Here is a 13,369-nt window from a genome sequence, read left to right as displayed (position 1 = left end):
CTACATCAGATCAGCATTCACTACAAAGAGAGACAAGGTAGCACCTGTCTTGAGGCTCATTTTAAGGTTTTAGGTAAGACCTGGGCTTTCAAAAGATTTGAGGACTTCGAAATTTCTATTCTGACTCTCAACAGTGTACCTACCATGGTGCAAACATATGTCCCATATGCCCATGACAGAACCAGTTCACTGCTGCAGCCCCACTCTAATTATAATTAACACCCTTTTCTGCTCTCAAAAGTGTCCCAGCTGGCATACTAAATTCTGAGGTCACTCTATTTAAACCTGTTTTGGTTAAGCCTTTGGTAAGTGAAATCTCTTCTGAAGTATTTCCTGGAGCAAGGAACCTCAGATCAAAAAGTTTCTCCTCAATCTTAAAGCTGAGATGAAAAATGCATTGTAGTTCAAAAGGAGATATTCAGAGCATGTCAAAGAGAGTATTGTTCTCAAAGCAGCTATGCGGCCACTGTCCTGCAGCACAGTAATCAAATGCAAACAAACAGAGCTCAAGGCTTTGGGTAAACTTTTCTTTTTCTTGCCATTCCATTCTAAAGCATTACCTTACAATGGGGGGGGGGTTGTAAGTTTGATGAGTGATAATAAATAATCATGTACTTAATATATACATAAGTACATGTACCTATCAGAATTAGAGAAATTAAGTTATCTTAAGCAAAAAGAAAAAAAAATTAACTCACGTTTAGAAGAACATACACGTGCACATGCCAAATAAAAACGTGAAAGAGGAAGGCACTGTCACTCAAAGAAAAGGCAAATATTTTGGTGCCTACGTTACTATCGACTCCGTGGGGCTCCATAGCCCATGCGTGTCCCTGAAGGGTGGATAACTGTCCTAGTCCCATGGCCCTCTCTGTGTACTAGGCCCATCTCGGAAATGCCTGAAGTCCATATGGATATTGCAGCTATCACAAAAGGGGGATATGTTCAAACATAGCACGAATGTGAAGTTACTAGACAGTCCTGGTTTAAGACAAGCTGTTTCAGTTTTAAACACTCTAGCCCCCAAAGACATCTGACCCAGAAAGTACCTCACATTGTCCCAGGAAGGGCCAAGGAGCTTGTGGTAAAGAGGTAAACCCCTACCCTCTTGGTCCAGTGCACACACTCGGACCTACTGACCACACACCAACGCAATCAGGTTTGGTAAAGAAGGAAACCCAGGCATGAATTAATTGGTTATCTCACTGGAGTTTTGTGTATTCTGATATTGTAACTTCCCAAAGAGACCAGATCCAATTAGCAACCATCCCTTTGTTACCTCTTATCTCCATCTCAGCTTCTAAATGCCAATTCAGTGGTCTTGAATTACTAAAATATCTATCTATATCTTGAATTACTAAAGTATCTATGAAGCCCACAGCTGAAACTTGTGTGATAGACTTATTCTAGAACAAAAGTGTTTCACAGAATTCACTAGAATGAATGGCACAGTTTTCAAACTGCATTTCTTAGCCACAGGAGATCACAGACGTAGCTTGGTGGGCAACCAGTAGAGACTGAGTAGGCAGGACAACTCCTCGCTGCATCCCCATCTGCATTCAAAGGTATACTCTCACCTGTTTAAATGGAACCACTAGAGTTCCATTTAAGATTTCAGTAGGAAAAAATGGATTCTACTGCTCTGCCCCTCAAAACAAAACCAGACATAGACATCATACACACAAACCCCATTTTAGAATATGTTGCCAGAACCAGAGTCTGAATAAACATTTTAAAACGATACTACAACTGCCTGAAAAAGTCTGAAAAATTTAAGGAGGAAAGGATCGTAGATAATCTTTCACTCAATTTACTCATTAAAACTGAGGAATTAAATGAGCCCGTGAGCCTGTAAGTAAAAAGCATATCCTTACAATATCATCTCCATCCCCACTTCCTGCCCATGTTTGTTCACACCCTTCCCCAAAGTTCCCCAAACCTTACCACTGACATGAAGTGTTGAGATCCTATTTGCACAATCTCTAAGTGATGGTGCATCTATAGCATACAGGTGGATGCTCCAAGAATCAAAATGCTAAACCTGTTTCTAAGATATGCCTACTGAAGGGCATGGGTGGCGAGGCGGGGGGAGGGGACAGAATACAATTATTATTATTATTATTATTATTATTATTATTATTATTATTAATCATCATCATCATCATCTTGACTTGGAGAAATCAACAGAAATAACACTAACATTTGTTACTTCTACTTGGTGCCACAAACTGTATGCATTCCACATGCACTATTTCACCTAATGCACACAGCAACTCAGTCAGGGAGGCAACATTATCAGCACTATTTCCCAGGTGACAAAGGCCAAGGCTAGAGAAGAACACCCACCTCCAGAGCACCATCACACCTTCCCCACCCTGAAGCAGGCAGAGGCACAGAGCTGCCCTCAGGATTCTAAAAGGGCCCAAGCACATCAGCTTTTGATGCTAAATTTAAAGTGAACCCAGGTACAAAGAAAAAAATCCCCACATTCCCTGGGGTGTGTCACAAATCTGGTGATTCAACAGTGACTCTAAAAGTAGCTTAGAAAGTGCCAGTTCTCTTGCTGCCAGGGATACCTTGGAATTTAACCTAGGGCCAGTCCCAGACTAAACTTCATTAATCACCTCGGTTTCCTTCCTTCTCCAAGAAGACATTAAGAAATCTTCTTTACCTGGTTTCTATGTGGCACTCACACTGGAACATAAAATTTTCTTATGTCAGCAGCAAGTCAACAAAGAGAGTAGTGAAATTATATTAGAAATAATTAAGCGTGAGGGTCTGGAGTATTTGATTATGCCTCTGAGCTAGCTACTAGGTAGCTTCCAGATCTTTCTAATCTATCACAAATAAGTAGTGTATGAACTCGATTTTGTGCCTCTGAATGAATCTGAATCACAAAGGTTGGCCTAGAGATATCTCAGCATCATAACGATCCACACATTGGAAGAATATGCTTATTGAGTCTGCGCCTTCACTATTTTATTTTATAAAAAATAGAGCTCCATGCCAGAAAAATTGAACTTAAAGCCAAAACATGCTGATTCTTATGTTGTCTTCAAACAAAATGTCTAAAATGAGTTTAAAAAAGAAATAGTGGGAAAGGAAGCAGTAAATATGAATTACCATTCAAATGTCATCATACGTGGAGGAAACTTGTAATATAAAAATGTGTGAGAGCCTCATCTACACCAAATGGTGCAAAGACGCTTAGAAGATAGTCTGAACATAGGCCAGAGGAAAATTATAATAAAATACAGATCCATAAGTACTATATTTAAAGTGCCATTTCAAAATCATGTTTTCTCAAGCAATCATTACCTTTGACAGGTAAGCAACTCCCTACAATGCATTTCAAGTTTTTTTTAATTCTCCATTGGGGAATAATACTTATGACAGACAACATTCATTCTGCTCTTCTATGTGGTTGGCAGTCATATAACGCTGTTGCTCAGTCACTCAGTCATGTCCAACTCTTTTGTGATCCCACGGACTGCAGCACACCAGGCTTCCCTGTCCTTCACTATGTCCCAGAGTTTGCTCAAACTCATGTCCATTGAGTTGATGAGGCCATCCAACCATCTCAACCTCTGTTGCCCACTTCTCCTCCTGCCTTCAATCTATCCCAGCATCAGGGTCTTTTCCAATGGGTCTGTTCTTCACATCAGGTGGCCAAAGTATTGGAGCTTCAGTTTCAGCAAAAGTCGCTCCAATAAGTAGTCAGGGTTGATTTCCTTTAGGATTGACTGGTTTGATCTCCTTGCTGTCCAAGGGACTCTCAAGAGTCTTCTCCAGCACCACAATTTGAAAGTATCAGTTTTTCGGTACTCAACTTTCTTTATGGTCACAGAATATGCTGAGTTAAATATTACCACTGCTCTTGCAGGGATCATCCCAAGGAAGAGATTGCTGAGACACAGGAGGTTAAGTAATGTGCTTAACGATCCACAGCCAGGATAGCCTGAGCCAGTCTTATGAGGGCAATTACTCTGGAGATCTCCCTCTCAATTAATCAGACATAATGCCTCTTACATCCTCTCAACCACTCGTTAAGAAATGTCACAAATGCCTAAAAGATAAATACGCACAGGTAAGATCCTATAAATATTTAGACTAACTAAAACAAGCCAACTGGCGTTCAGTAAAACAAGGATTAAATTGAAGTTGTAAAATTACAGCTACAGAGAAAGATTGTACATCAGGATGCCTGCCAGGCAAGATCACTTAGAAACCATCCCAAATGACTGAGAAAACTTGACAGATTAAAAATGTTGACAATCTCTCATAATCATTTCCTTTTTAAAATCATACCATCTCTTTTATTTCAGAAGCAGCTGCATCATGGTGCTGCTTTTTTTGTTTTGTCTTTTGAAACAAAAGGCTTCCAACAGGGTGATAATAATCGTCTGAACTACACACAAATAGCACCTACTTCATACATCGAGTTGATAAGTGATATTTGGTTTGGTAAATTGCAAGAGATTATTGAGCAAACTCAAACATTGTTTTTCCCTGCAATGGCCCATTTAAAAAAAATAATAATAATAAGCTTCTGTCATTTCCCACAAAACACCAGAATAAATTAACAATCAGTCAGCTGAACTAAAAAAATATTTACAAAATATCCTGTTTGTATGAGCTTTTGCTCTCCTTGCCTAAGGAAAAATAAATGTCTCCTGCCTTCACCATGATTTTGCTTCATCTTCTAGGCCTTTAATAACAGAAACTCATCTAGACATTGCTAAATAATGCTATCTGCACAATAAGCTTTGGTCTTTCCTGCAGGGCAGTAGGCCGATGTGATTTCTGGCAATGGAGAGATACTTTTAGACCACACGGTTTGTCTACATTAGGAACAAACAGTAGAACCATAACAACTTCTGGAGTTGGATACAGTCAAGAAAGAAAGCACGCTCCATCCACACTCTCTGTGGAGACGGACTGAAAGGAGGGATGGAACAAGGGGTAGGAAAGGGGCTGGATGCCCGACTTTCTCACCTAAGAGTCCAGGGAAGTGCAAACACTGAAGTACTCCATCAGATGTGCCATCTTTAAAGGCTTCCAGGCTGCTGCATATTGCTCATTCCCTTTTGAAATTATGTTTACAGTTTGGAAACATTTCTCTGAGAATTAAGTATGGCTAAGTTATAAAAAGGGGCTTCCCAGGTGGCTCCATGGTAAAGAATCCATCTACCAAAGCAAGAGATGCGGGAGATGTAGGCTTGATCCCTGGGTCGGGAAGATCCCCTGGAGAAGGAAATGGCAAGTCACTCCAGTATTCTTGCCGGGGAAATCTAATGGATAGAGAAGCCTGGTGGGGTCCACGGGGTTGCAAAGAGTTGGACATGACTGAATATGCACAAACACACACACACAAGTTATAAATGAGCTTTCCCATAACGATGGTTACTGAGCCAAAGATCTGTTCAAATGTGCATCTTTCCATAAAAATCAATGTTTATTAAAACTTTAAAGCATAGCACTTTGTACCTCCCATATACTCAATGATAACACAGCTTCAAGAAAATTATGAGGCAACAATTAGCCTTTGCTCATATTAATAAGAACCCCTACCATTCCCTGACTACTTACTTTGGCTGAGAACAGCAATTAAGAAAATAAATATTATTTCATTTAAACTTTCTAACAACTTGAATGAGGTAGGTGACACTAACGGAAACAGGGATGTAGAGAGATGACATAATTAGCCGACCGTCCTCAGGTTGATAAGGGGCAGAGCTTGCTTTTGTACCCCAAGTTGACTCTATGTTATATGGGATTAACTCTAAAGAAATACAGATTAATCTCATCCTGACCCTTTCTCCATGATAGAGGAGACAAATTTGCTGGTGTTTATGGTTTGGTTTTGTTTTTCCTCCCTTCACTTTGTGCTGGATGAAACTCTAGCCAAAGATGGCCAAAGGTTTCATGTCAGGGGCAGGCTCTAACAGATTGCTCAAGATCCCCTAGAGAAGGACTGAAAGCCTACAGGAAAATGGGCTGTGATGAGTCTGCAAAAGGCACACGGCACCACAGAGGTGCTGCTTACAGCCCACATATTTCTGCTCACCAACAATCAACTGCCACTGACTTTCTCTTTCCTGGATGCTCATTATTCAGAGACCCTCCCCTTTTTGAACTATGACAAAAGTTTAGGTAGACATTTAAGTCACACTCTCATACTATGAGGGTTATCAATTAGCATGAATTCTCAAAGTAAGATTTTTTTACAAACTAATGAAAGCCATCGAGTTCCTCTCACATCCCCATTATTCAGCTGTTAGCTCTCCTTGCAGATTGCTTATTTTTATCTGAAACGGGTCTCCTGACAATCTCATCAACTCCATAAGACACCCCCCAGCCTGCCTATTTATGACTCAGATGCTTTTACCTTTTAAGTGACTGTCTGTCTTTTTAAATGAATAAAATCAAGGGCCTTGCTTATCAAGTATAATATAAGGCTTCTGGAGAAACTACAAAAGGCAAAGGATCAGAATCTGATTTAGGCTTTTGGTGGCAGGTAAATGGGAAGAATGAAAAACACAGTTCTGGAAGTATTTATATATTGTGAATGGGACTTTTTCAAGACAGCAATAATTGCAAGCTGCCAAAAGCAAAATTCTAAAACGAATAAGCTGGAAGGCCTCTTCAGTGAAATATATCAGAAAACAATGAATAACAAGGATGTGTCAACAACACACATTTTCTCTGCCTGTGGAGGTATAATACTAAGAAGTATCTATCCAGTAAAAGTTGTATTACATAAACATACACCTGGACTTTATGTGTTTTTTCTAAATGCAGCTGCTGGCAAAAGGACTTTCAGGCTTACTCATATGCATATGGTTAAGAACTGGACTAAATTTGGTTTGGCTCAAATTGTAATATTAATGTGATAACAAGAGCTAATGTTTATAGAGCTTGTTTACATATCATAACTAATTCTAAGTGGGAAAATGGGCAGCCTGGATGCACAGGGAAGCCTGCTTGCATTAGGCAAAAGGGCACAGTCTCTCCTGGTGATAGAGACAGCTGGGGAATTATGATCCCTTTTAATGTAAGCGATGAGCCTCAGTTATAAACAATACTGCCATGCTTTTAACTATTTGAATAAAGGTTACTGATTTATCAAAAAAAAATAGACATAATTATCTAGGTGAAGAGAAGCATGGAGAATAAAGGAACTGTATCTTCATCTTCCACATCAACAGACACACATGGAAGACAAGAACTCTCAGTTACAACAGGAACATAGGGATTGACACCCCAAAGTAGTAGCTAAAAAAGTGATCAAGGGAGCCACTGGGGCACACAAAAAAGGGCAGAATTTTTTTTATAAGTTTTATAAAATTGATTACTTAAAGTACATAAATGCATGACTTCGACAAAAAAAACTTTTTAATTAGTTTAATTTGAATTACCAACAAAAAGAAATCGAAATTAAAAGGATGTTTATATTTCTTGGACTAGGAAAACAAAGAAGGGAATACAGTGGAGGTTCTCATTCATTTACAATCATGTCCTTGTCTCTGAAAGATCTTGCCTTCTCACTGAGATGGAGTCTTAGGAGAGAGGGTGCCCAAGAATTGCAAACAGGTAAGGTACCAAGCCAAGGAAACCAACCTAGCCATGTAGGATGAGAGAGGCCACAGAAAAATATCGTGCCCTCCAGCCAAGCAAGCCAGGTGACTGCATGAATAACAGACACAGGGAGCATCAGCAAAAGACTCTCCTTTCACCAAAACGAGGAGACGGCCATCACTGTCGGCAGTTCAGTAGAAGGTTATATACACTGTCGGGAGTGGCCTAATCAAAACTCAAATTAAGCACCATAGGGATAACCATTCATTCATTTTTAGGGGGAAGATAAGGAAAAGCCCCGCAAGTGGTGGAGTCTGGCCTGTGTTTTAAGAAATGCACAAGAGGTCGACAGGTAGAGATGGAAGGAAGGGGCCAATCCAGTAAACCTTAACAAAGTCAGTGGTGGAAGAAGAGATGATGTGCTTGGAAAAGGGACATGGTCAAAGCTACATGTCTCCTGTTGCTGTTGCCTCAGGGCAACTTGAGGCAGAGTGTGGTGAGAGGTGGGTGCCTCCTGGGACAGACAGTTATTTCAATGGTTACTGGGACAGTGTAAAACTACAGACACCATCAACTAAAATACTGTAAAAGGGTGTGTGCCTCTTAAATTATCTAGCTTACAGGACATCCTCCTGGTTTAAAGTGTTCTACTTCACATTGGACACACTTAAATCCCAGACACTGACATTTATCTCATTGTTCAGGGATCCTGTCATACCTCCAGGTTTCCCCAAGTGCTCACCTTTGCCCTTCCCTTATAATTCCCCAAAAGTGTGGAATTCATAAGACTCAGAGATTTCAGTTTCAGGTACCTCCAGTTCTCCCTTCTGCTTACAAAACAGAACCATTATAAAGGTACAAGTTCCTTTAAAAAAGAAATTTCCCCCCTTTGGCATTCTCATGTAGCTCTTGTTAGTTTTAACACTGCAATCATTATTTAATTCCATAAAACTGAACCAGTTTTGATGTGCACAGACCCAAGTACTGGTTTTGGTTATTAAAAAAAAAAAAAAAATACGCTGTTGGCTCAAGGTTTCATTGTTAACTGAGCTAGTTCTGGATTACAAACAAACCTATTCCTGCATGTCAAACTGAGTATTTTAAAAAGTCAGTTTATTTTTAAATTATGGATCTCAAGTCTTCAAAAATAAAAGCAAACACATTAGCTTTTACTCTGGCCTTTATAGATGTTTAGAAGTCTCCTTTATGAAACATACCAAACATTGTAAGTAAAACTTGGAAGAAAAGAACAGCTTCCCAGAGGAAGGGTGGCCACACTGTGTCTGAACCTGGGTTCCCACAGGTCTGAGAAATACTCAAGAGAATCAAACTGAGACAAGTTTACTCAACATCTATGCAGTTAGTTTAATTAAAAGGTTAAACACATAAACTCTGTAATTTCAAAGTCATTCTACTTAGAGGAAAGTTAAATATTTGATTTTTAAGGCAATGACATGTCAATGCAAATCAGACACAATAAATCGAGCAGATGGTACACAGATATAATAAAATTTCAGACATGAGTATCATCTCCACTCTTCAAAACACCAAAAGAAATTTGAAGACTTTTTTTTTTAATGGGGAAAAAAAAAGTGAAAATCAAAACTACTGTTTAGCATTTGTTTTTCAAGGAGTCACTACAGAGGCAGCTCCCAGCCCTGAGCAGTGGGAGTGGCACCCCCAGCTCCATCCCTAGAACTACACTCAGCTTCTCAGCATGAAGATGTCCTAGCTGTGAACTGGGTCTGGGAACATCTCTGCTTTATCTCAATTCATATGCATCTATTAGCAAGATCTACTTCTACTCCATTAGCAAAACAACTACTTCTGCTTTGTTGACTACTCCAAAGTCTTTGACTGGGTGGATAACAACAAACAGTGGGAAATTCTTCAAGAGATGCAAATACCAGACCACCTTACCTGTCTCCTGAGAAATGTGTATGCAGGTCATGAAGCAATAGTTAGAACCAGACATGGAACAACAAACTGGTTCAAAATTGGGAAAGCAGCACATCAAGGTTGTATATTGTCACCCTGCTTGTTTAATTTATATGCAGAGTACATCATGCAAAATGCCAGGCTAGAAGAAGAACAAGTTGGAATCAAGATTGACTGCCAGGAGAAATATCAATAACCTCAGATATGCAGATGACATCACCCTTATGGCAGAAAATGAAGAGGAACTAAAGAGCCTCTTGATGAAGGTGAAAGAAGAGAGTGAAAAAGCTGGCTTAAAACTCAACATTCAAAAAATGAAGATCATGGTATCCGTTCCCATTACTTCATGACAGATAGATGGGGAAACAATGGAAACAATGACAGACTTGATTTTCTTGGGCTCCAAAATCACTGCAGATGGTGACTGCAGCCATGAAATTAAAAGACGCTTGCTCCTTGGAAGAAAAGCTATGAGAAACCTAGACAGCATATTAAAAAGCAGAGACATTACTTGGCCTACAAAGGTCCATATAATGAAAGCTATGGCTTTCCCCAGTAGTAGTGTATGGATGTGAGAGTTGGACAATAAAGAAAGCTGAGCACCGAAGAACTGATTCTTTTGAACTGTGGTGTTAGAGAAGACTCTTGAGAGTCCCTTGGACTGCAAGATCAAGTGTAGTGAAGTGAAGTGAAGTCACTCAGTCACATCCGACTCTTTGCAACCCCATGGACTGTAGCATACCAGGCTCCTCTGTCCATGGAATTTTCCAGGCAAGAATACTGGAGTGGGTTGCCATTTCCTTCTCCAGGAGATCTTCCCAACCCGGGGATTAAACCCAGGTCTCCCACATTATAGGCAGACGCCTTACCATCTGAGCCACCAGGGAAGTCCCAAGGAGATCAAACCAGTCATACAGAATCAGGTCTGACAGATTAAACACCATGAACTTATCAGTGATAAGGAGCCACAAAAAGGACACAGACATGCTTGGATTTTAGAAAGATCCTACTCATGGGTAACTAGACAGCAGCTATTATGGGTGGGGAAAAGACTGGAGACAGGGAGTACAGGCCAAAAATGACCTTGAGTTTGGTGAGAATCATAGATAAGAAATATTTAGGTATTAAAAAAAACAGATTTTGGTGATTGACTGGATAGTTATGAGACAGTGAAGCAGAATTTAATGTTTTATAGCGCTTGAGTGATCCATGGACAATAGTACCAAATAAAAAGGACTTAAGGTCAATTTGGGCTTTCAGGGGTTTTATTTCATTTTGATAATGCTAATATACATATCTGACAATGAGCACACTAAGGACAAAGGGAAAAGAAACTGGTAAAGTAAGTAAAGCTGATGATCTCGGTCCAGAACTGGCTGAGTCTGAAGTAGACAGAGTATGGGAGATCCAGGCTCTTCCTCCAGGGAGACGTATCATGACTGCATTAAACCAGAGGACTAGGTAAGAAAAGTAAAGAAGCCCTGGCAACAATCTGTTAAATAAGGCAACAATCCAGAAATTAGCCACCTGGGCTTCCCAGGTGGCACTAGTGGTTAAAATAAAAATCTGCCTGCCAATGCAGGAGACACAAGAGAGTTGGGTTCGATCCCTGAGTTGGAAAGATGGTTGGAGAAGGCCATGGCAACCCACTCCAGCATTCTTGCCTGGAGTATCCCATGGACAGAGAAGCCTTTGCAAGCCCTGGGGTCACAAAGAGTCGGATACCACTTAAGTGACTTAGAACTCACTAGCACTCAGAAATTAGAGACAAATAGGTGCTCACCTGAAGAAAAATTAGGAGGCCCAATAGCACCAAGTCCAGGTTGGGAATGTGTAAGCCTAATATCTGGAGTAGAACGGACACTAGCAGGCATCACATCCCCGCCCCCCAGAACGGAGTGAGGCTAGAGAGGAAAATCACTCAGGCTCAAAGGAGACAGCTTTGAAGTCCTTTCAATCTCTCATCTCATTTGATAATGATCTTGCCCTTTGCTGGTCAAGACACTCCAGTAAACATGCACTTACAGAGTCTCCCCACTCCTTCCCCCTGGCACCGAAAGTGAGAAGTGTTCTGGTCTGGTTTACTCTCAAATATTTTCTCAGTTTTCCAACACTTTTCAAGGAGTTAGTGAGGCCGTGTGAATTACAACTTGGAAGTATGTCCCAATAAATACAGAAGCTATTCTTACAACAGCCTCACAGTCAAAGGTCACAGCCAAGCATGGGAAAGATCCTGCCTCCTGCTGCTAGCTGGAGCTCTCACTTACCAGGTCGGTTGCACTCGCTCAAGTTCCCTCTTGCTCACTGGCTCTCACTCTGTCTGTCTCTGCATCTGTCTGTCCGTCTCTCTCTTGGCACCCAGTTTCATACCAGTTACTGTTTGGTCGAGCCTGGAACATTTGTCACCCTCAACACAAGTCAGATTGAACTCACACAAGCAAAGAGGAGAGAGCTGGGCTCCAGAGAGGACTGGACATCTGTGGTACTTGACGTTCAAGTCCTTGGCGAGATGTCAACATTTCATAGAGCACTTTAAATGTTTTGTTTGAGAGCTAATGCAGCATTCCCCACTGGTCAACAGCAGGAGTCCAGGCAGAAAGCAAAGCAGATTTCCCTCAACATCAGATGTTACACCCAGTGGCTGAGCCAGTCTTGCCTTCAGAAACCACAAGAGACTGGATAAACTGGTAAGTAAAAAAGTCCATCCAAGGCAGAGTGTATTTAAAGAATATTTGTGATACCACTGTAAAATGGCCCTTTTGTGCTTATCATGTCCTAGATTCCTTTTTATGATAGAGCGACAGATTTACAGGTGAGATTTTACTTTTCCAGGTTCAAAGACTAAACTAAGTCCAATTAACTTTTCTCTGTAAATGTTCTTTTTAATTGCATGAAGCAGGATTTTCTTTCACGACCTGATGCATAGCCTTTCGTAAACTCCTGTTTTAGAAACTTTATCTTATTGCTTGTAAAATATAAGACAATGTTGTGTGTATGTGGATAGTGAGTTAAAATCAGTTTTGGAAATGATAAAGAGCACAAATACCGCTGGGTTATGATGTAATCCTCAGAGCTGAGGGAGTCCAGTAAAGAACTAAAATACTGGAGGGGAAAAAACAGGTTTGGTGTAAGAGCACAAAAGGCCACAACCTCACTAAAAACTGAAACCAAAGATGAAACACTTCATGCAAGCAAGCATTTTAAGTCTTCTCTGAAGAGCTAAATGCCTGGGCTACCTATGTGGATTTAAGGGTGAGTCCCATTTGATTTTCAAAGGAAAGGAAGGGGAATTTTAAGAGCCTCAATTGCTGTTTTAGCTTTTACTATACGTCTCAGAAGTTTTTTGTTTTCTTCTTAATGGAGTGTTTATTATAAGCTCTCATACATGAAATATTTTCTACTTTGAAACTCCTCACATTAATAATAATTTACATTCCCCAGCCAGTATTAATAGTGTTACACAGAATCCCCCAAAATAATTCAAATATTTTACTAATGCCTTCCTTTCTAAAAATTTAAAGAAACTGAATTGCACAGATTCTTTCCTCACAACATCTGTTATTTGCTTTCCATTATGAATTCCTCACACAAATTTCCTTTTATTTATTTTTCCTCTTTAATTCAATAAAGGAAAAAAATTACTTTTAATGGAGGATAACTACTTTACAATGTTGTGTTTGTTTCTGCTATACAACAATTTGAATTAGTTATATGTATACACATAATCCTCCTTCTTGAGCCTCCCTCCCACTGCTCCCATTCCACCCACCTAAGTTGTAACAGAGCATTGAGCTGAGACCCCTGTGTTATACAGCAGCTTCCAGGTAGCTATTTTACACATGGTAGTGTATAT

General features: G+C 40.1%; 2 protein-coding genes and 1 long non-coding RNA gene across 35 annotated transcripts in view; 1 reads left to right on the top strand and 2 right to left on the bottom strand.

The window, feature by feature from the left end:
- The window catches only part of MED12L (mediator complex subunit 12L), a 364,359-nt gene that overhangs the window by 181,663 nt on the left and 169,327 nt on the right, over positions 1-13,369 (bottom strand). The window lies entirely within an intron of this gene.
- Positions 1-13,369, top strand: part of P2RY14 (purinergic receptor P2Y14) — a 62,272-nt gene that overhangs the window by 18,464 nt on the left and 30,439 nt on the right. For 3 of the 7 annotated variants that reach the window (XM_081570509.1, XM_081570507.1, XM_081570506.1), the window contains one exon: positions 12,098-12,203. The exons of 2 other annotated variants lie outside the window; for them this stretch is intronic. The gene's annotated coding sequence lies outside the window, so the exon portion shown is untranslated. Of the gene's footprint in view, positions 1-12,097; positions 12,204-12,679; positions 12,769-13,369 lie in introns of those variants that run through there. 2 more of the 7 variants (XM_081570511.1, XM_081570510.1) reach the window with 2 other exon arrangements.
- On the bottom strand, positions 7,455-12,933 carry LOC145538456 (uncharacterized). Its single transcript, XR_014076869.1, has 2 exons — positions 12,620-12,933; positions 7,455-10,296 (listed from the first exon to the last, which is right to left on the bottom strand). It is a non-coding gene; the product is annotated as an uncharacterized LOC145538456 (long non-coding RNA).

This window comes from Giraffa tippelskirchi, chromosome 2 (assembly GCF_054371585.1).
Source record: "Giraffa tippelskirchi isolate mGirTip1 chromosome 2, T2T-mGirTip1v1.2.pri, whole genome shotgun sequence".
Lineage (NCBI taxonomy): Eukaryota > Metazoa > Chordata > Mammalia > Artiodactyla > Giraffidae > Giraffa > Giraffa tippelskirchi.
The sequence above is the reverse complement of the archived record's forward strand: the minus strand, read 5'-3'. Positions and strand labels throughout refer to the sequence as shown.